General features: G+C 42.1%; 1 protein-coding gene across 1 annotated transcript in view; it reads right to left on the bottom strand.

Annotated features, from left to right (window-relative positions):
* The window catches only part of EBF3 (EBF transcription factor 3), a 479,658-nt gene that overhangs the window by 406,298 nt on the left and 49,780 nt on the right, over positions 1-23,580 (bottom strand). The window lies entirely within an intron of this gene.

Genomic DNA, 23,580 nt, shown 5'->3' on the forward strand with positions numbered 1-23,580 from the left:
GATGCAACACCCGATGCAGATGTCAACACCAACGTCAAGGCTTCAAACCTGCCTCCAAAAATATTTTCTCTCTGAGCCTCTCTGGCCAACTGTATTATCTTCTTTATACAAAGACAGAGAATACAGTTTCCAGGGCTAGACACCAAGAATGGGTGTCCTTGCTAGAGATGGTCCTGTTGCACGGAGTGCAACACACTCCTGTCACCAATCTTGTTTAATATTCTTATGTCCTCCTTGGGCAGACTTCTGGAGAAAGAAGGTTATAAAAGTTATATTTTTGCGGATAATATTACTATTGTTTTTCCAGTTGCTACTGATACATAGGATGTGTACAATACTATCTTGTGCTGTTTTTTTACTTATCTCCAATTGGATGTCTGCTCATTATTTGAAATTAAGTACAGGGAAAACTAAGTTCATACTTGTTGAGACTAAACTAAATCAGGAACCGAGGTCAAATCTGATTTTTGATGGAGAAAGTTTTATTTTGGATCAATATATAAAATATTGGATATTATGTTGGACAATAAATTATCCATGGGATCTCAGATAAATTTGCTTGTTAAGAGTTCATTTTATATTATGAGAAGATTAAGGGCTATTCGTAAATACTTACCAACTGATCTGTTCAGACTTGTGGTCCAGTCATTAATTCTTAGTAAGTTGGACTACTGTAATATTGTCTACTTATGTTTGCCAAATACTTACTGAGAAAAATACAAACCATCCAGAACATGGGCGTTCTTCTGATATCTATTAGAAAATCGGATAAAATTACAGCTTAATTCATTAAACTCCATTGGCTCCCTACTGAAGTGAGGATAACCTTTAAACTAGGCTGTATGCTTTGGAAAATTGCGCATAGACTAGTGCCAAGCTATTTGATATCTATTGTACATTATTCATTAGGTGAAAAGCTGTATAAAACTCGTAATCTACTTTTGTTTGATTTCCTGAGTCCTAAAGGCATTATTATGAAGAAATACTTTACATGTTTATCTGTGTATCAGCCAGCTAAGTTTTGGCAATTGTTACCTATTAATTTAAGGTCTTTATTTACCTATAATATGTTTAAGAAAAGTTGAAAGACTACTATTCTCTGAATAAGTGATTAAGAAATAGTCTTGTTATCTATGTCAAATTTTTAATTTATGTTACATCCTAGACGTACTGTGATCTAGATTCTTGCTGTAATCTGCTTTGAACTATGCAAATGGAACTAGCAGACTACAAGAAACCTGACTGTAACTGTAAGCCACTGGGAATCTTTGATGACATCAAAGAAAAATCAGCTGTGGCCAAATTAAACGACTCAAAGGTGCTAAACAAAGGGAAGAGCACCAAAAAAAGAGAAAAGGAAAAAACTCAACCAGAACTCAGGTCTAAAACTTGCATAGCGAGTGCAATAAAACAAAGAAAACTTAGAACAAAAGCAAAAATAATCTAAAAAATATACAGGGAATGAATAAAATAAGGTAAACCCCAAAAGAGGTATTAAAAAACAAAAATGATGGCATAAAAAACAATGCCGAAGCAGCTGTGAGGAGTGGATAACGAATGTATCCTCTCCTCACAGCAGAAAAAAAAAGAAGCTCGTCTCACGCTCTCGCAGCAGGTGGGAAGGCACTCTCACATGTGTGGTGGAGCACATCTCGCGTTCAAATACCTATTTTTTTAAGCTTGTTACAAGCTCCGGACCAGAAACACAGACCTGCGTTACCCATCTGTGAGAATTATAGGATTGCATGTCTTTGGAGAATATGTGAATACAATCATACATTTTTATGTTGTTGATATTACAAAACTAATACACCTTGGAGGACACTGTAGTACCTATGCATGTAAATATTGACCTTTACAATTGTAAATGCCATATCATATAAATGTCGATTTTACAGTGCTGATATTTAGTGTTTAGATGCTGCACGACATACAGGCGTTGATATTTAAAAGGGCTTATCCAGATAGTCTAGTAGAATAACAATTCAGATCACTGTGGCGTTATAAGAATAGTATCGGGATCAGTGTCTGGGTGAAGACACAAATTATCCAGATTGCAGCAATTTTCAGTGCCTCTATCAAGATAACTTAGGACAGCAAAAAAAACTTCCCTAAGTGCTATCTATCCGGATATTCAGCAGCAGCCACTATCCACATACTCCCACTGAATAACTGGATTTCTTTGTACACAGTGGCATTTAAAAATCCCACTGATCACTTCAAGTTCAATATCAAGCAGGATAAATCCTAAGTGGGCGTATTCTGGGTGTAGTTGAGCAGTCTAAAAAAATGTACATGTATTCAGTGGTAGCCACTATCCACATCAGTTATGTTTTGCCCACAGTGGTCAGCATTTAACCCCCCCCCCCCCCCCCACCACCACCACCACCACCCTCCTTATCAAGGAGGGTGAGACTGAGCAGTCCAAACAAATGTACATGTATTCCCAATTTTGCATGGGAGTGTATACATATTTTAAAAATATTCCCCATTGAGTTTTGCATCTCCTCTATGCCAAGTTTAAGTGTCAGCAAACTGCTTGTTTCAACCAGAAATTTATGACATTGACTGACAGGGCAATTGTTTCCATCACCTGCAGCAACTACGAAATTCCTCTTCATACAGAATATTCAAAAGACGAGTCTGACCACAGTGGTCCATGCTGCGATAACATCATGACTGCACACCTGTAATACTCTGTAATATATTGGTCAAATCAAAAGGAGTTTGGACCAGCTTCAACTTATTCAGCACGTTTCAGCATGACTGATAGAGGGATACAAGTGGCATGACCACATCACACCCTTTCTTGAAAAACTACACTGGCTACTAGTACCTTACAGGGCCAAACTTAAAAGTATCTTTGATTTTTAAGGTTTTCAGATACAATGGGCCAGAGTACCTAAAGAATAAGTTAGCCCTCTACATCATACCTTTGAGCAGTGAGTTTTTTTCTAGCAAAAAAGGTGCCGGTACTCAAATGGCAGGCCACTCTCTAGGGGTAGGGTGATCACTGAGGGACCCACCCCACAATAGCCAGGCCCCCTGCAACCAGTCACAGAATCTATGACAAGGCAGAATTTGTGTGTAGAGCCTGAACTTTTTAATTAAAACTTGGGGACCATTGGCCAATTTTAGCAGACAATGGAAAAGGTGCTGGTACTCAGTACCCCCAAGTACCCCCTCAAAAAAAGCCCTGCCTTTGATGGCCCTTTGGTCCTCTCAAGGAGCATCACTATCTGTGCCCTTATACAAACAAATTGCACAATGTGATAACTGCCAGTGAGCCTTCTCAGGAGTAGCCCTCACACTCTGGAAGTCACTCCTGGAGGGGCAATGCTAAACTCAAGACTCTCTCTCCTTCAGGAAGCAGGTGAGAACCTGGCTCGTCTCCCAAGTCTTTAATACATGTGGTGACTGACTATCCACTAACTTCACACCTGGACTAGCTTGCTTCATACCCTGTAACTTAGACCAGTTCACTTTATCCTACTCAAGTGTAAATAAAATTTACCTTCAGTATAGTCACCCATCTATTTATCTCAATTATTTTGTACTACCTGTGTGTTAAACTGGTTTGAATAATTTATTTTCCAAAGAAGATTCAGCGTTCATGTTGCTGATGACTCTGAGATTTCATCTGGTGTTCTCCAAGGCTCAGCACTTTCTGCCATCTTATTTAACATCTACTGTATATTAGCCCAATTTGTCAAATTTTGCTTTGTCTGGATGTTCACTTTTGTTTGTATGATGATGACTTGCAATCTTATTTTCCTATCACTACTACTGTTGACAAAGCTTTCCAATTTTTGAGTGTATATCTTCAATCAGTAAGGACATGGCTGACTGCAAATAGGTTTAAACTAAATTTATCCAAATCCCAAACTTTGTTTCTCTGTGGTAAAGTTACTCCCTCACTAGTTCCTGAGATTTCTATATTAGATTATCTAAAGTTCCCTATTGTCAACAGTTTGAAATATCTAGGTTTGTGGGCTGACTCCACTTTGTTGATGACTGAGCAGTTAAAATGTATGATTCTAAAAGCTTTTTTTTTTAACTCAAGCTATTTCATAGAATGAAGGATTTTCTATCCTCTTCAAATTTCAGAACTGTGGTTCTTACTATCTTCACGCCTTTATGGGATTATTGCAATACTCTTTATTTAGGCTTGCATGCCTATAAGCTACGTACTTTGCAAATTTGTCAAAATGTTGCAGCTTGCCTTTTGGCAAAATTATCTCACTTTGACCAAATTGCTCCCACTTTAAGGGAGTTGCATTGGCTACCTATAGTATGGAGGATTAGGTTTCAAATCTAGACCTTAATTCACAAAGCTCTGAATGATAATGGTCTATCGATTCTGGCAAGTTCACTGAAAATCTGTAAACCCATCATATCATTGAGATCAGGTAATAAATTACTGTTTGATTTCCTTATTTTGGCAGGATAGGTTGGATGCTTTTTGATCTTCTATATTTTATATTGAAGGGGCTGCTTTATGGAATGCACTGTCTGAAGCTTTGCACAAAATCTGTTCTATTGTGCAATTCAGAAAGCAATTGAAGGCACACTTGTTTAGTCAAGCTTTTGCCAATATGTAAAGATAGCTGTTGTGGGTGCAAACTTACTACACATAATTGCTTCTTATGAGATTTATGAATTTTATGTTATGTTTTTTTTTATGATAAGTGATGGTTTGTATATGTATGTTATTTTTACTTTTGTTCAGAATCTTATTGTGTATGTTATCTTGGTAACTGCCTAGAATTGTAAGATAGTGTGGTCTATAAATTTTTTAAATAAATAAATGCACTTGCCCCTCAGTTATCTATTAAGATGTTTCAATGTATTGTACAGACAACATTAGTATCATATCTATGTAATTTGAATGGTCTAATGCATGCCTATAAGGTGTATCATCTGTATTGTGCTGTCATCATGAGTATCATATTTATGCTATATGAATATTCTTCCATGTGGTGTATTATGGTATCATCTGTATTCTGCTGACATTTCTGTTATATGACCATTTTACAGTGCTGTTAAATGTTTATATTTCTGATACTGTACCATGTTAGTCCTATTACTAGGTTTCAATTTGTCATCTCCAAGTTAGCCTTATTGATTGTATTTATGTCTATATTTGGACATTTTACTATAGTTTGAAGTTAACAAAATTGTACATTTTCTGTCAAGCTGTACCTGCTGTGCACCACCATGGGTGAATCTCTTCAGAAAGGTGGTCCCAATAAATAAAACATAGAAACAGGGAAAATGATGGCAAAGACCATGGGGTCGATATTCAACACGATTTAACGTGTTGATTAAACCACCTCTTTGGGACTAACTGGCCATTTTCAGAGGCATTTAACTTGTTAGTGCCGCTGAAAATAACCAGTTAGCACTGAACTCAAGACCAGCTATTTTGGGAGTGCTCTGGGGGTGGAGTCAGCACTTGGTCTGTTAAGTGCTAATATTCAGAACTTAAGTGGCCAGGTTAACTGCATAAATAGGACCGTGTAAAAGTTAGTCCTATCTTTCCCCTCTATTTACACATCTATGCTGGTGGCTCCCGCGCAGCAAAGCGGACACAGCTTATGCAAAGTGAATGGGCTGTGTCAGCATTAGCGCAGCTTAGTAAACAGGGGGATTTATGTGAAAACCCATAGCTGGTTAAATGCTAAAAATTGCATGTAAATGGCTATGTGCTAGCCAGCACCACAAACCTGGAAATTCAATGCCAGTGCCTGGACATGAGCCAGCACTGAATTTCTGGATTTAGCGTTGGCAGTGGTCAGCAAAATGCTGATCGCCACTGGCTGAATATCTAGCCCATATGGACTATTAAGTCTGCTCATCCATTCCATCTACCCTGCCTTCTTCTCCTTTAGAGATCCTATGTTCTTGTCCCATACTTTCTTGAATTCAGATACAGTCTTCATTTCAATCACCTTCACGGAGAGACTGTTCCATGCAAATACCACCCTTTCCATAAAGAAGTGTTCCTAATCTATCCCCTTTCACTTTCATCCTATGCTCCCTCATACCAGGGCTGCTTTTCAGTTGAAAGAGATTTGCCTCATATGCATTTGACCCAGAGGCCTCTATCATAGCTCCCCTCTCTCATCTTTCTTCCAAAGTATACATATGAAGTCTGTCCCCACACATCTTATACAAACAACCACCAAGGTGGAGAAATAGGATCTGTTACAAACAGGACAAAGTTTAAAAAAGGAGTAGTGTGATCAACAGGACTCTATCAAAAATCCCAGGAGACGTAATGATGAAGTAAAAGTCTTTAAACAATATTAAACATTTTGGCATTTTCTCAGCATCTTTAGATGACATGCAGGGGCATTTTCAAAAGAAACGTCTAAGTTGGGATTTGGACATTTTACAAAAGACGTCCAAATCCAGAGGTAGGGAAAAGCGTATTTTCGAAAAAAGATGGACGTCCATCTTTCATTTTGAAAATACCAAGGACATCCCTAGATTTGGACATCTCTAGATTTGAACGTCCTTGAGTTTTGGCGATTTTCGACACCAAATATGTCCAAGTCAAAATCGTCTAAAAGACATCCAAGTCAAAAACATCCAAATGCAAGCCATTTGGACATGGTAGGAGCCAGCATTTCTAGTGCACTGGTCCCCCTCACATGCCAGGACCGCAATTGGGCACCCTAGGGGCACTGCAGTGGACTTCATAAAATGCTCCATGGTATATAGCTCCCTTACCTTGTGTGCCGAGCCCCCCAAAACCCACTACCACCACTACCATAGCCCTTATGGGTGAAGGGGGCACCTAGATGTGGGTACAGAGGGTTTCTGGTGGGTTTTGGAGGGCTCACTGTTTCCTCCACAAATGTAACAGGTTAGGAGGGTATGGGCCTGGGTCAGCCTGTCTGAAGTGCACTGCACCCACTAAAACTGCTCCAGGGACCTGCATGCACTGTCATGGACCTGAGTATGACATCTGAGGCTGGCATAGAGGCTGGCACGTTATATTTTTAATGATGTTTCTTGCGGGTGGGAGGGGGTTAGTGACCACTGGGGGAGTAACGGGAGGTCATCCCAGATTCCTTCCAGTGGTCATTTGGTCATTCCGGGCACCTTTTTGCGCCTTATTTGTAATAAAAACACGTCCGGGTGAAAACGTCCAAGTTGTAGTCATGGACGTCTCTGCTTTTTTCGATTATGGGTCAAAGACGTCCAAGTCTTAGGAATGCCCAAGTCCCGCCTTCACCACATGTGTGATACGCGCCCTTGAAATTTGTACGTCCTTGTGATGGAATTCAGTTAGAGACATCCAAAATCGGGTTTCGATTATACCAATTTGAACGTCTCTGAGAGATGGACGTCCAAGTACCAATTTATGTCGGAAGATGGACGTCCATCTCTTTCAAAAATAAGCCTGATAGTCTTTCTCAGAGTTGCACTTCTGCTGCCGCTACGATCTTTAATGTTGTACCAGTGTCATTAGTCTTTCTAAAGACTCAATCCTGTGTTAACCTCTTTTAGTATATTTCAATTGTTCTTCACCACATACAGACTCCTGATGCAGGCACTTTGCCTAAACACGATGCCGTGTCGAGTCCTATTTTAATATTGATTAAAGACATTTACTTCATCATTACATCTCCTGGGATATTTGGACGATTCCTGTTGATCATGCCCACACAACTTATGACATAAGAACATAATAATCGCCATACTGGGTCAGACCAATGGTCCATCCAGACCAGTATCCTATTTCCAACGGTGGCCAATCCAGGTCATAAGTACCTGTTAGAAACCCAAATAGTTGCAACATTTCCATGCTACCAGTCCCAGGACAAGCAGTGGTTTCCATGTCTATCTCAATAGGTGCCATTTATAAAACAACGCTTAGTGCCAGGAACCATGACTACACTTAGACACAGTCATTTACAGCAACAAAATCTTGGTATAAATCCCCACACCTGTATTAGCCGCAGATCCCCACTATACTATAACAATGCATATAAATTGTGGGAATGTCTATGACCCTCCCATGGTCATGCACCCTTTCTGGAACCACTCGTAAAATTTATGCATGGATCCCACGCCTAAATTTACACATGTAAATTTTAATTAAGTCCAATTAGCACCAATACTTTCTTTCTATGGAGCCAATTATGAGCACTAATTGGCTTGTTATTCAATTGCCCAAATTTGCATGCACAATTTTTAGCAATTTTTATAGAATTTGGGGGTATCTCATCTGCCATTTGAAGGCCCAGTCTTCCAATTTCCTAAGGTAGTCCTGCAATATTTCACAGTCCGCGTGTGTTTGCAAACTTTGAATAGCTTTGTGTCATCTGCAAATTTAATCACCTCACTTGTCATTCCGATTTTCAGACCATTTATAAATACGTTAAATAGCACCGGTCCTAATGCAAATCCCTGCAGCACTCCACTATTCACCCTCCTCCAGTGAGAAAAATGGCCACTTAATCCGCCCCTCTGTTTTCTATCCATTAATCAGTTCCTAATCCATAAAAGAACCTTGCCTCCTATCCAATGAATCTTTAATTTGCTCAGTAGTCTCTCATGAGGAACTTTGTTAAAAGCTTTCTGAAAATCTAGATACACTACATCAACTGGCTCACCGTTATCCACATGTTTATTCATGCCTTCAAAGAAATGAAGCAAATTGGTGAGGCAAGACTTCCCTTGGCTGAATCCCTATTGACTTTGTCCCATTAAGCCATGTTTGTCTACGTGTTCTGCAATTTTATAAGTTAGAACAGATTTCACTATTTTGCCCGGAACTGAAGTCAGGCTTACTGGGCTGTAATTTCCTGGATCACCCCTGGAACACCTTTTTAAAAATTAGCGTTGCATTGGCCACCCTCCAATCTTCAAGTACTACAGACGATTTTAACGACAGGTTACAGAACATTAACATCAGATCTGCAATTTCATGTTTGAGCTCTTTCAATACCCTAGGGTACATGCCATCCAGTCCAGGTGATTCACTACTTTTCAATTTTTCGATTTGGCTTAGTTCCCCTTCCAGCTTCACCGAGATTTCTATCAGTTCCTCCACATTGTAACCCTTGAAAACCATTTCTAGTACAGATAGATTTCTTACATCTTCTTCAGTAAAGACCAAAGCAAAGAATTCATTCAGTCTCTCTGCTATGGCCTTGTCCTCCCTGAGGGCCCCTTTTGTTCCTTCATGATCTAACGGTCCCACGAATTCCATCACATGCTTTCTGCTTCCGATGTACCTGAAAAAATTATTATGAGTTTTTGCCCCTATGGCAAGTTTCTCTTTTACCATTCTTTATTGATGCTTTGCATCTAACTTGCCAGTGCTTATGTTGTTTCATATTTTCTTCATTCAGGTCCTTTTTCCATTCTTTGAAGGATGTTCTTTTTGGCTCTAATAGCCTCTTTCATTCACCTTTAAGCATGCTGGCTGTCATTTGCTCTTATCTTTGTAAATACACAGAATACATCTGCTCTGGGCTTCCATGATGGTATTTTTAAACAATATTCATGCCTGATTTAAAGTACTAACCTTTGTAACTAATCTTTTTAGCTTCTTTTTAACCATTTTCCTCTTTTATCATAATCACACTTTAGAAAATTAAACGCTGCTATAATAGATTTCCTTTGTGACTTCACTCCAGATATTAGCTGTGGACCCAACACCATTACCTCTTCTACTGTGCCCTGCATTCTACTATGTACTAGATCTAAAATAGCTCTCCCTTTTGTCAGTTCCTGGACCAGTTGTTCTAAGAAGCATTCATTTATTAAGTCTAGGAATTTTACCTCCCTAGCACTTCCTGATGTAACATTTATCAAGTCAATATTGCAGCAATTGAAATCATCCAACTTGCCAGCTTTCCTAATTTCTGTAAACATTTCTTCAGCTTCCCTCTTCTCTTTCCTTCCTCCTGCACAACCCTACCTAGAGCCAGCATCTCTCCCCTCTCCTCAGGGCCTGGATTTCTCCCTCTCTCACTATTTTCCCCTCCCCATTTCAGTCCAGTGTCTCTCACTCCTTCCCTTAGATGGTCCAGCATCTATCCCTCTCACACCAGTCCAGTCTCTCTCTCTCTCTCTCTCTCTCTCTCTCTCTGCTCTCCCACCAGGTTCAGCATCTATCCCCTTCTCTCCCCCACTGGATCCAGTATCACTTCTCCCTACCTCACACTCCCTCTCCACCCCTGAGGTCCGTAATCTTTCCATCTCCCTCTTCCTGTGTGAATCCAGCATGTCTCCCTTCCTCTCCCCCCCCCCCCCCCCACCCTGCAGGTCCAGCATGTCTCTCTTTGTGTCCCCTCATAAACATGGTGGGTTGCCAGCAGCGGCAGGAATGAATACACGATGCCTGTCTTCTGCTGCATAATGTCTACAGGAAGCTGCATCAGAGAGGCGGGATGTGGCAGAGAAAAGGTCCTGGACTAGCTGGAAGGTAGCCTGATTTCATCGCTGCCACTGTTGGTGGCCCAATGTAAGTTTGGAAAACGAGGGGAGACAGAGATACCAGCCCTGCAGGAGAGGGGGAGGCATGTCAAATTTGCAGGCAGGGGAAGAAAGAAAAAGGAGCAAGAGAGAGAGAGAGATGCTGGACAGTGGGGATGTAGAGCAGAAAGGAAACCAATTCATTAGAGGGCACTTCAGTTCAACAGCAGATGGCTCTTACCATTGGGTGACCCGGACTTTCTGCCAGGCTCGCTCAATGGTAGCTATGCCCCTGCATATTGGTTCATATAACCTTTTACTTATGAACAAAAGTAGAAATCTCTGTTTCCTTTTTTTCAGTATTGCCCTTTTCCTTATTCATATCTGTATATTTGGAAAAAAATGTTTTTTAAAAAGGAAAATATATGTGTACATTCCAATGGCCCTCTATGTATTTCAGCAGGCCTTTTATAAAATAGGCTGGGAATTGTGAACATACTAATTTAGATGTTCCATTTCTGAATTAGTTATTCTGTGCAAAATAAGGCTTTGTATTACATATTAAGGGGTTCTTATACAAAGCTGTGGCAAAAGTGGCCTTAGCGTGCTCTTACCCAGGTTTTTCTATGCACTAAGGCCATTTTTACTGCAACTGCAAAAAAGGCCCTTTTGTATGTTTTGTATTAATGGCCATGCGCTAATGTTGCCATAAGCGACTGGCTATTATAAAATTTACTGCGTGAGCTCTTACCACCACCCATTTTGTAGGTGGAAAAAGGCTCACGTGATATTCCTGTCCTAACCAGTTAGCTGCACTAACTAATTAGTGAGGAAACACCCACTCTCTGCCCCTTGACATGCCCTCTAAAAAAAAATTTAAAAATATTTTTTACCATATGCTAATTTCTCAGTCACCACAGGATGCCTGAGCATTCCTGCAGTATGGCATTTTAAGCTGCATTAGGTGTGCATTGGTGCCTAACGCAGCTTAGTGCTCTTAAGTAACTATGCCGGAATCGTTATTCTGTATTGGACACAGTTCCTATAGCATCAAGAAGATTTTTTTATTTTTTTATTTTTTTGTGGAGTCAACAAATTTGGCCCCAGGAAAAATTCTAGGATTTTGTTGACCAAGTCATTCTTGACTCAGAGCCATACACATGAATGTTTCAGGAAGTATGTAAGGAATAAAAATTATACTTTTGTAATCACATTTTTAAACAGATTAATGCTATAGAAATTAAATTGCACAAAACTACCTGTTTGTTTTTGCGAGTTAGAGGGACTAGGGGAATGCTGCCAACTGTGTTAAGTCTTTAGAATTCCACTGTACTTGGATTTCAGATTATTATAACTGTTGGTCTTGGTTTTCATCCATTCTCCAGAAATGTCTGTAGAGTACCCGCTCCAAAACCCTTCACTCTTTAAACTGACCTTTGTGCTCTGGAAACAATTACTCCTGGAAAGCCTGTCAATATCATTATTTTTACAAGAAATCAATATGCCTCACAAAGTTAATGGGGGGATTCAGGCAGCAAGCATTTACCTCCTTACTGTCAGTGGTGCAGCGGGCTGTGCTTTGGCACAGATGACAGATTCGCCTAGACACCAGCCAGACAGTAAGCAATGGGTGCAGAGGAGAAATAGGCTGCAAGCAGGCGTGGAAGACGTCAGCTTCTCCAGGCATCTATGCTCTAACAAGCCAAAGATGTCAGTGTCTTGTAGTGTCCACTCTTGAGCAACCAGAGAGTCAGAAAATGGTAATAAGATAAGGATTATAAAGCAGCCTCCTCAAATACAAGCATGAAAATGTGAGAAAATTATGGTTCATACATTACCTATACACAGATTTCTAGAATACATGCCTCCTAACAAGGTATTTTAACATTTTTAATATACTGAGTGTTTTGGTGTGTAATTTTATCATTAATTGTGTTTCACTGAACAACCACCTAGAAAACTATCAATTGGCAATTTATAAATTATTTTAAATAACTAATAAAAGATATCTCTACAAATAGTATGGTCAATATTCAAAGTGATTTAACTGGTAGGAGAGGCTCCTGCCCAGTTCAATTGTACATGTTGGTCCAGGAGCTGAAAATCAGCAGCACTTAACTGGACAGTGCCACTGAATAATCACTCTGACTGCCACAGTACAATCCAGTTAATGCCAGGGAGGTCCAGGACTAGAGTCAAGGTACAGCCAGGAGTTATGCAGTATATTCAGTCCCAGTGCATGCATAGCTAACCAGGCATGTAGGACTGCATAACAAGTAGAGCTAACTATACCTGCTTAGCTATGTGGGATAGCTTCTGAATGCCACCAAATACCCAGATATTCAGTGCAGGTGGACAGACAGGGCATGGCACTGAATATCTAAGGAACCTGTAGCAGTCAATGTATAAAGAGATGCTGACTGCCACCAGTTTAATATTGACTGGAATATGCTTAAGTGCCAAGACGTGGTATCTGTCTCGCCAAGATAGGGTGATGATTGCTGCTGGCTACATATACTTTGCAAAGAGCATGTGAGGGAAATACGATGAGAGAAAACCACCAAGAAGTTATGAACAAGACTCATCTCACCATAGTCCTAGTTGGGCAGATTCTCACAAAGTTGGAAGCTCAAAGGGGCAGAGGAAGTTGTCATGCCAGGACAAAACAATTAAAATCACATAATTTGGAACCTACAGATGATTTTTTTTAGGAATAGATAGACAGACAAACAGATAGCTAGAGTGGCAAAACAGAGGGTTTTCAATCCTGTGAATTGTATTATTTTCTTGCAGTGTATCTCTCTTGTTTGGCCAGCAGGTGGTGTTTGTTTTTTTGTTTTAAAGAGAGAAGACTGTTTCCTTTTTCAGTTTTAGCCCTTTGGGAAGGTAACCTGCAGTGCCATAGGCCAGATAATTCAAAGTTGGTGCTCTGGGCTCTGATTGGCCCTGGAGTTCAAAATCCAGCCAGAAGGTACTGGATTTTCCCCCATCTCAGCTAGGGAGTGCAGAGGGTAAACATCCCAGCCCTGAGATCCTGTTCAAGACCTGTGAGCAGTTATTTCCCTGAAACTCCCCAGGTGCTACCCAGGCAGTAACAAAGTGTTTAGATAGCTTTAATATTGATCCTTATTCAGTTACCTGCTATTGCTTGTTGTTTTTTCACCTGTTTTATATCGTTCACTGTTCTACTTTTCTGATAATAAACCTATTAGTTTATTAGCTCTGTTGTCCTGGACTGACTAAGAATCCTGGTGGTTTGTGTCTTGGGTCTGTGGGTGCCTTCTAGGAACTGTGGGACCCTGAGATTGTAGCTCCAGTGCCCTTAGAAATCACTGGAAAATAACTTGAGAGTGGGAGACTCGCCCAGAGGCAAGCAGGACCCAGTCCGTAGAAGAAGGGTGCTAGTGTAGAGCATATGCCCAGGTGCAGGAGGGCCTCAGCAGTGCTGGGGCAGACCCTCCAGGTGGCCCCAGGGTTAACCCCAGGTGTGTGTTATGCATTTTGTGACAGACATGTGTCTTCTTTTTTGGTGGCAGTGTCAGGCTCAGTGAGTGTTTCAGAGTTTTTATCTGTAACCTCCAGACACAGAGCACAGTTAAAGAGTGCAGCAGTAACAGGGTCCCTTCCCCATTCAGGTTTTTTTGTAGTGTTAGGAGATTAGCAGCATGCTGATGGTGACTGGCTGCAGCCCTCAGACACCATATATGCTTGACCTAACACAAGAGCAACCGGATGACCTCAGTGAGGAGGCGTGGCAGGACTTGCCTGTGTGGAGCTCTCCTGGGGGGATACCAGATTTCTTGTGGGCAGAGGTCTATAAGTTGGCAGGGCTGGATGCCACACCTTCTGAGATCCATCAGATCTACATGATAAGAGTGACAGCGGTGAAAGGAATGGGAACGGTGACAAGAGGAAATCCAGCTGAAGAGTGTGAATTCCAGCTGGAATTGGCTTGTATCCAAAGCTCCAGCCCATCCCCTGAGCCCAAGCTGGAGGCATGATATGCCCAGATCAGGCCCAACTTGTTTGTGCAGTTTGAAGATACCCGAAGTGACAATGAAAAAATTTCCTCCCTTAATGAGATTCCTGAGAAAGACTGGGTGCGCTATCTAGGAGGAAAGTTCACTGGTAGAGCACTTGAGGCATTCCAAGGACTGTCCATGGAGACGTGCTCCCGGTTTGAGAAAGTGCACAAAGCTTTGTTGAACCGTTACGCCATTACCCCTGAGACCTACAGACTAAAGATTCGGACTTTGCAAACGGGGGCAGATGATAATCACAGCGAGTTTGAGATCCAGTTAAGATACCAGTACCAGCAGTGGCTCAATGGAGCTGAGGTTAAACCCCTGGAGGACTGCCAAAATCTGATTGTCCTGGAGCAGTTTCTTCAGCGTTGTCATCCAGAGGTGAGAGAACATGTTCAAGATCACCAGCCCCATACTCCAGAGAAGGTGGCTGAGTTGGCTGACATCTTTGTAGCTAACAGTCCCCAGCTGTCGAAGAGAAGACGACAGTATCCACGGCAGCCGGGATCTAAGGGCAGCCAAGGCCCTAAGCCAAATATCCCTGCAACCTCAGAGACAGTCAGCAAACCCTCCAGTGTTCCCCAAGAACCTAAAGACTTTAGGTATGAATGTCCTTGTTAGCAGTGTGGGCATACAGGGCATTTCAAAGCGGATTGCCCAGATAACCCCAAGCCTGCACTAAAAAGCGTTCCATTTCCTGCACCAAAGCTGGTGGCTTTCATGGATAGATCCAGTCCCACGGAAGAGGCTTTATATAGTAGCCACAGCACAAAAAGTTACTGGTCAGTCATCAAGCAAGGAAGTAGATGGGTTTCCACAACACTTTTTAACACCCCAGTAGCTGTGAATCAGACCCAGGTAGCTGAGTTTGTGGACACTGGCTCTAGCATGACTTTATTATGACCAGAGCTGGTGCCAGAAGATGCTATTCTACCAGGGCCCACTGCAGATGTAGTGTTAACCAATGGATCCAGAGAGACTGTATCCATTGCTCAAATATACCTGGACTGGGGTAACAAGCCTGGATACAGAGAAGTACGAATAATGAAAAACATGCCAGTACCAATGTTGTGTGGAACTGACATAAATCCAATGAACATTACCCTTGATAGCGGAGTCATCATTTCCATTATGGTGACCTGTAGTCAGGCCCAGGCAGCCCAACAAGCAGAAGAAGCAGAGACCTCTTCTCCAGTTCCAGATCCTGAGCCCATCCAGGTGGGACCAGCTGACCAAGTGACAGGAGAAGGCACTCCAGTGCTTCCAGGAGAACCAATTCCTGAAATGACCTGGGCCATGAGTATGGAACAGTCTGACTTAACTGATAAACCTATTGATCAGACTGTTAACCCTGATTTGTCAGAGACCCTTCCAGCTATGGATACTGACATAGGACAGAGGCATGCTTTTCAGGAAGCACAACACTCTGACCCTGACCTGGAAGTTCTGTGGCAGAGGTCTGGTAAGCCACCTGATGAAACTCATAAAGACTGTATCCTATGGAAAGGGGGCTTCCTGTACAGGGAGACTGATCATGTTGATCCTAACAAGCCCTGGACAGCAGGCAAACACCTTATAGTGCCCAAAGCATACAGAGAACTTATTCCTGCAGATTGCAAATGTCATTCCACTAGTAGAACATCGGGGGTTGACACATATACGCACTAGACTGACACAGAACTTCTATTGGCCAGGAGTATCTCGAGCCATAGCTGACTATTGTCAAACCTGTGATGCATGCCAGAAAGTGGGTAAACTCCAAGATCACCCCCCCTGCACCCCTGAAACCTTTACCCATTATCAGACAGCCCTTTGAGAGGATAGCTGTGGGTATAGTGAGGCCCTAGCTGGACTGGGAAAAGATATATATTGACAGTGGTGGACTTTGCTACCAGATATCCTGAAGCAGTAGCCTTATCCTCAATAGAAGCAGAGAAAGTTGCCATTGCCCTGCTAGAAATATTTTCCCAGGTAGGGTATCCACAGGAAATACCCTTAGTCCAAGGGACAACGTTTATGTCTGAGCTGATCCAAAATCTGTGGACACACTGTGGAGTGAAATCTGTACATACCACACCACATCACCCTGAAACTAATGCGTTGGTGGTGCCCTACCTACTGTTTCCATACAGAGAAGTACCCCAGGAATCTACCGGGTTCTCCCCATTCGAGCTGCTTTATGGCTAGAGGGTGAGAGAGCCCTTGACCTAATAAGAGAACATTGGGAAGGGACAGTTTACATCTCTGATACCCCTGTAATTGAATATGTTGTCAATATGCGGCAGAATTTAGAAGACCTCATGGGCTTTGTCAGAGATAATTTGCAGGCAGTCCAGGCTAAACAAAAGGCTTGATAAGATCATAAAGCCCAAAAAAGAGAGTTCCATGAGGGCCTGCAGGTACTTGTTTTAGTCCCAGTACGTCAGAATAAATTTCAGGCTAACTGGGTGGGACCTTACAAGGTCATACAGCACCTAAACGATACCAACTATGTTATATCTATGGACTCTCAAGACAGAAAGCAGCAAACCTTTCATGTAAATATGTTAAAGGCCTATGCAGATTGCACAGCAATGGTGCTAGCTGCATGCAACCCACCAGAAGAGTGTTAGGATAGTGAACCCATACCTGGCCTCCTAGCAGAGACATTACCAGAGGGATCTAGACAACAAGTTGTAGTGGGAGTGCAATTAACCTGCAGTCAGAAACAGTGTAGACACTGGTAACCATAAACCACTGAAGCAGAATGCCTATCAAATATCTGCTGTGGTGGAGAAGCAAATTAAGCATATTGATGAGATACTAGCCCTAGGTATCATAAAGAAGTATCATAGTCCCTGGGCTTCTCCTGTAGTTCTTGTTCCTAAGAAAGATGGCACAACCCGCTTCTGTGTGGATTATAGGAGGCTTAATGAATGCACTGTACCTGACACATATCCGATGCCCCGGATGGACAAGTTGCTAGACCACTTAGCTGGGGCCCAGTACCTGACCACAATGGACCTTAGTCAAAGGTATTGGCAGATGCCCTAACAGTTGCTACTCAGGAGCAATCGGCATTTATTACCCCAATTGGCCTTTATGAATTTACTGTGATGCCTTTTGGAATTAAAATGCCCCTGGTAAATTCCAGTGCTTGGTGAATCATCTGTTAGATGGACTCTCCAGGAAGGAAGAGCCAGGACTGCCCTGACAGTGGACTATCGAGACCTGACCAGTCAGTGGACTGAAGAAGCCACAGTCCGGGGGAGGGGAGGTGAGGCAAAACAGGGGGTTTTCAATCCTGTGAATTTATGTTTTCATGCAGTGTATTTCTCTTGTTTGGCCATCAGGTGGTTTTTGTTTTCTGTTTAAAGATGTTGCAAAGAAGACTGTTTTCTTTTCAGTTTTAGCCCTGTGGAAAGGTAACCTGCAGTGCCATAGGCCAGATACTTTCAAAGTTGGTGCTCTGGGCTCTGATTGGTCCTTGAGTTCAAAATCCAGTCAGAAGGTGCTAGATTTTCCCCAGTCTCAGCTAGGGAGTGCAAACGTTAAACATATCTGCCCTGAGACCCTGTTCATGACCTGTAAGCAGTTATTGTCCTGAAACTCTCCAGGTTCTATCCAGGTAGTAACAAAGTGTTTAGATAGCTTTAATATTGATCCTTATTCAGTTACCTGCTATTGCTTGTTGTTTTTTTCACCTGTTTTATATTGTTCACTGTTCTATTTTTCTGATAATAAACCCATTAGTTTATTATCAGTTCAGTTGTCCTAGACTGACTAAGAATCCTGGTGGTTTGTGTTTTGGGTCTGTGGGTGCTTTCTAGGAACTGTGGGACCCTGAGATTGTAACTCCAGTGTCCATAGAAATCACCAGGGAATAACTTGAGATTGGGTGACTCGCTCAGAGGCAAGCAAGACCTACTCCAAGCTGCAAGGCTACAGCGGCCAAAAGGCCAATAATGCAAGCGCTAAACAATCTGAAGGGCAATCGTCCATTCCGGAACAGTTCCAAGGTGGCCAAAGGCACAGAGAGCTGCAAGGTGGACATATCGCCACATGCTGAAGTTGAAGTCTGGGAATGCAGTTGGAAGCTGTAGGCTGAGAACTGCTGCAAGGAACCAAAAAAACAGATCAGACAACAGGAAATCTAAGGCTCCAAATGCCACATGGGATCGCCACATTAGGGAGGCAATGCCAGGATGACCAACGTGCCCCAAAGGCGGCCACTGCAGCAGTGCACCACTAGATGCTCAGACCAGTAGAGGTTGCCAGTTGCCCCCACATCAGAGAGGAGAAAAATGGCCATGCCTCGGGAAGGAGAAAAAACAATGCAAGTAGCATAGAGCCGCAGCTACCAAAACAAGGAACTCTGAAATCCAGTACCTGGAGTAAACGCAGCAGAGGACAGCAAACACACCTACAAGCATGGGCACAAGCAAGGAAAGAACAGGCCAGGCAACAGTGAGGCCTCAGGCAACAATGGCACTTTAGCTTGAGACAAGAAAGAATTTGCTATGCGAGCTGAGACCTGAAACCACAAAGTCAAACGAAAAACCTCCGCCATTCAATGGAACTGGACCTGTCTGCACTACAATGGCCTGAAAGCTGCGAAGACAGAAAAGGAGAAACAGCAATCCATTATTGCAGCCTGTGACCAAAATGGCTGTCACCGACTGAAGAGAGGTACTGTAAAAAAGCTAACCAAAATCACTCCCGCGATGCCCAATGGTACTGTCCTGAAAACACAGGCAAACCCCCACACAGGTTACAAAAAAGAAATAGTGTACCACCACAGGTGCACTAACCCAAACAGCCCAAACCCAACAGAGTGGAAGAATGAAAGTTCATACTTACAATTTTGCCGGACTTACCGATACCCACAGGCCACCTGACTCCAATCAGGTGGCTGAATTCATGTAGCTGCAGGAGCACAGAAACACCCCTTCTCCTCCAGAATGCCAAAAAGCAGAATGTCACGGTTGGGGGAAGTGAGCTCTTGGAATGTGACAAGGTTAGCTCTACCAGTGCAGTGTAAGCACCATGCAGGGCCTCGTCAAAAGCTGCTGCTGGGACCATACGGCAGAGTCCAGGAGCTGGAGAAGGCAGGACCTAACTCAGGCAGAAGCATAGGACTAGGCAGTACCTGACAGACTAGCTGGAATATGACAGGGTTTGTCTAGAGGTTGCTCTTAAGAGAGCCTTTGGGGTTGGCTCTTAAAATACCCCTGGGGCTGCCTCTTAAAAGAGCCCCTGGGACTGGCTGACAGAGTCGAGGCCAAGAAGTAGCTGGAACAGCAATGCTGAACGCAGGAACAAGCAGGGCTGGAGGACAGGAACAGGCAGTTCTGGAAGACTGGAATAGGCAGGACTGGAGGCGGGACTGGAAGCATGAACAAACAGGGCTGGAAGCAGGCACAAGCCAGGCAACGAACACTGGAAAGGCACAACTCTGGAAGTTTGTTGCTGAAGCACTGGAGGAGTGCAGAGCACTTTCTATATATTCCTAGTCAGGAAGTGAGGTCATCTGTCAGTACCCCATCTAGGGCTATAAAAGGTAAGTGCAGCAACCAAGAAATAAACACTCTTAGGCATGGCATGCTGCAAGACTCTAGTGGCTTGCTGAACCAGGTGAGAGGTGTGACACAGAAATCTGCTCTCTTCCAGCATTATTTTTTCCAAAATTCTGCGAGGAAGAGGATGAGGAAGGAAATGGCAGGAGAGGAGGAGGGGGGGAGAGACCTAACACCACAGGTGTACCCTAAGTCAGGCACCTCTACTGGCCTAGACATCCCCAAGCTCAACTGAACCAGAGAACGCAGAACAGGAGCCACAGAAGCAGGAGAAACCAGGAGCTCGTCCACCACCTGCTGGAGATAGAGAATACTGAATGACCAAGGAGCATACCATCCTATGTGGCAGAGTTCAGTTCGGTACTCTCTATATCCACCTGCTGGTAGATGGTCATAACTCACAAGTCTGTGGATTTGTCTGCTGCTGATGACCAAGAAATATATTTGTGTGTATAGTGAGAGAGAAAGAGATGGATATGTAAAAGAGCCATTTTCTGCATGTATAACATGCTTTACACATAGATAATGCTTAATAATATCACCCTGTTAGGTCTTAATCATCTGTTGGACTCACCCTTTTTTATGTCTTTAGCAAATCTTTAGGAAACAGAGCCTGTAAAAGCATTGTATTGTCTGAAAGATCTTTACATCTTCAGTTTATCTTTGAATTTATTGTAAATAACGATTAAGCTCCATTTAGCCTTATATTTTATATACAGTAAATTCTATACAGGATATTTCACTGTCTACATTGTTAAGGATGTATACTACTCAAAAAAAAAACCACTCTAAATGACTGTGTAGCAATGTGATACAATACTATTATAAAAACTGCCAATGATCTATTCAAAATATTATTATTCATTATAACAAAAAACAGTAAATCTTAAATGCTTTTTATATAAACAGTATATTCATATAAATGAAAAGATGAACACTGATATGGTGACCTAAAATATATTCTACATTTTGTATCACCACCTCCTAGATGCTCTGCAAGCTGCACTAGAATGTTTCTTGTCAACAGACCTATGTATTCTCATAGTATATCTACATGTTGCAAGGTTCCCTATTAGGAGTGACTACCCAGGAAAAGGATCCAGCTGTCATCATTGATGATATGTTGAAATACTCGGCTCAGGATGCACTGGCAGCCAAGAAAGCAAATAGAATGTTAGGAATCATTAGGAAAGGAATGTCAAATAAAACAGAGAATATTATAATTCCTTTGTATCACTCCATGGTGTGATCATGCTTTGAATATTGTGTGCAATTCTGGCCATTGCATCTCAAAAAAAGACAGCTGAATTAGAAAAGTACTGAGAAAGGGTGACCAAATGTTCAAGAGAATAGAATGACTCCCCTATGAAGAAAGGCTAAAAAAAAGTTAGGGTTCTTCAGCTTAAAGACTGCTAAGAGGAAATATGAAAGAGGTCTATAAAATAATGAGTGGAATGGAACAGGTAGACAAGTACTGATTGTTTACACTTTCCAAAAAATACAATTACTAAGTAGCATGCAATGAAGTTACTAAGCAGTACATTTAGAACAAGTTGAAGAAAATATCTGTTCCCTCATGGTACAATTAAGTCCTGGAATTTGTTGCTAGAGAATGTAGTAAAGCGGTTAGCATGGCAGGGTTTAAAAAAAGCTTTGATCAAGTTCCTAGAAGAAAAGTTCATAGACTTGCAGAAAATCTACTGTTTGTTCCTGTCATAAGCAGAATGAAATCTATTGTACTCTTCTGAGATCCTGCCAGGCACTTGCGATCTAGATTGGCCACTGTTGGAAACAGGATACTGGACTTGATAGATCTTTGGTCTGTCCAAGTATGGCAACGCTTAGGTATTTATGCATGTAAGGCTACCATGGCCATGCACTAACTGTGAAAATTAACTCATGTATTAACTTTAGTAAATGGGCCTTGTGAGGGAGTCTATAGGATGCTACCACTTTGCCTTAAGGATTCTCCCTCACAGTGTAAGAGCCACCTTAAAACCCATAGTCCCGCAAAAAGGGGTTGAGCCAGGAAGGCATCATCCAGGAAGTATAAAAGCCCGGGACACAACTAGGTTAAGGAGGCCCAGAGTGAAGCAGCAAGGCCCAACCCTATATCTGTCTCCACCACCTACATGCAAACTACAACTGCTACAGTCAGGTAGGCCAAGTTCAACTTGGAACCTTGCAACTTTGGATTTTTGACCCAAGTAACTCTCAGAGACTACACTGGTAACTCTGAGGAACCAGGCCAGAGATAAGTAAAGTGTACTGCTGTGTCAAGAAACAGAAATGTACACCATGGCCTGCAAGTAACAGCAGGCCACTGGAGAACCTTAAGTCTAAGGAACATTTTGTGCTTATTTTCTCTCCCCACTTGTGATGGAACAGGACCCATACCTGATACTTATAATAAATAGTATTTTCGTTTACCTGCCGCCATTGTGTGGCTTGAGTTTGTCCTGGTTTTAGGCCCGCCCTCCCCCACTCACGTTACCATAGGCCCCAAAAGAACATTTTTGAAGCAAGTCAATACTACCAGAAGTCAGAATGCCCACCAGTAGTCTGTATTGTTAGTCTAGCCATTAACAGCTTTTTACAACCTTAATGCAAACCACCATGCAGAACAAAGACTGCTTAGAATGCCTTGTAAATAGCTGTTTTCTGATTGGTGACTGCAGGATGGAAACAGAAGGTCTCAGGAGGGGAAACAACAAACAGATCTCTTGTCTAGAAGGCAAAATTCAAAATATTTTTCATGCATTTTGGGCTTCTACAGAGGCAGCAAACTGTTTAAAAAAAATACCTGGTCCAATTGAGCATTTGTTTGACATGATGAAAAAGTGACATGCTATTTTCTGTTATATTGCCCCTATTCTACATTGACAAGAATATATATTTTTTGCCTGTTCCCAACTGATTTCACAGTAGTGAACTCCATTTATGAATTATCTGACACATTCTTGCAATTCTTCTGACAACAGCACTCAGTGGAAATTTCAAGGCGCCTCTTTCTGACAAGTAGAAATATCAATATTTGAATAAATTGTGGGGTTTTAAACCTTTCTCACTCGGATGCACCACAGTAAGGAAGACTGATTTTTTCTTTTACTGGGCCTAATCCCCTTGAGCCTAAAGGGAGAAATCTGTATGCAGCGTTCATTACAAGAAAGCTGTACTGAGTGACATTTCAAACACACATCTAAGTCGACCTGATGAAGTTACTTCCTTCAAACAACAATAGCAGCTTTGTATTATTTCCCCTCCTTGTGGGGGGAAGGAGGGGGGTGAGAAGCAAAAAGCATGATGTCTGAGCAAAAAGCCAAAAATGTTGATTCACAATTGACAGGCAAATCTTTAAACAAATGTGTTTCTTAGGGGGCAAAATACAGCTTTGTTCAGACTGAGCATTTTCCTTGTGCCTGACAGAAACATTCCGAGGCTGATTAGAAGAACTTGTTAAGGTTCTTGCCTCAGACACTCTGACTCCACTTTTTAACAAGCATGCAAAAAAAAAAAAAGTCTATGCAACATAAAGATAACAAAACAGTGCATTACCATCTATG

This window comes from Microcaecilia unicolor, chromosome 5, assembly GCF_901765095.1.
Source record: "Microcaecilia unicolor chromosome 5, aMicUni1.1, whole genome shotgun sequence".
Taxonomy (NCBI): domain Eukaryota; kingdom Metazoa; phylum Chordata; class Amphibia; order Gymnophiona; family Siphonopidae; genus Microcaecilia; species Microcaecilia unicolor.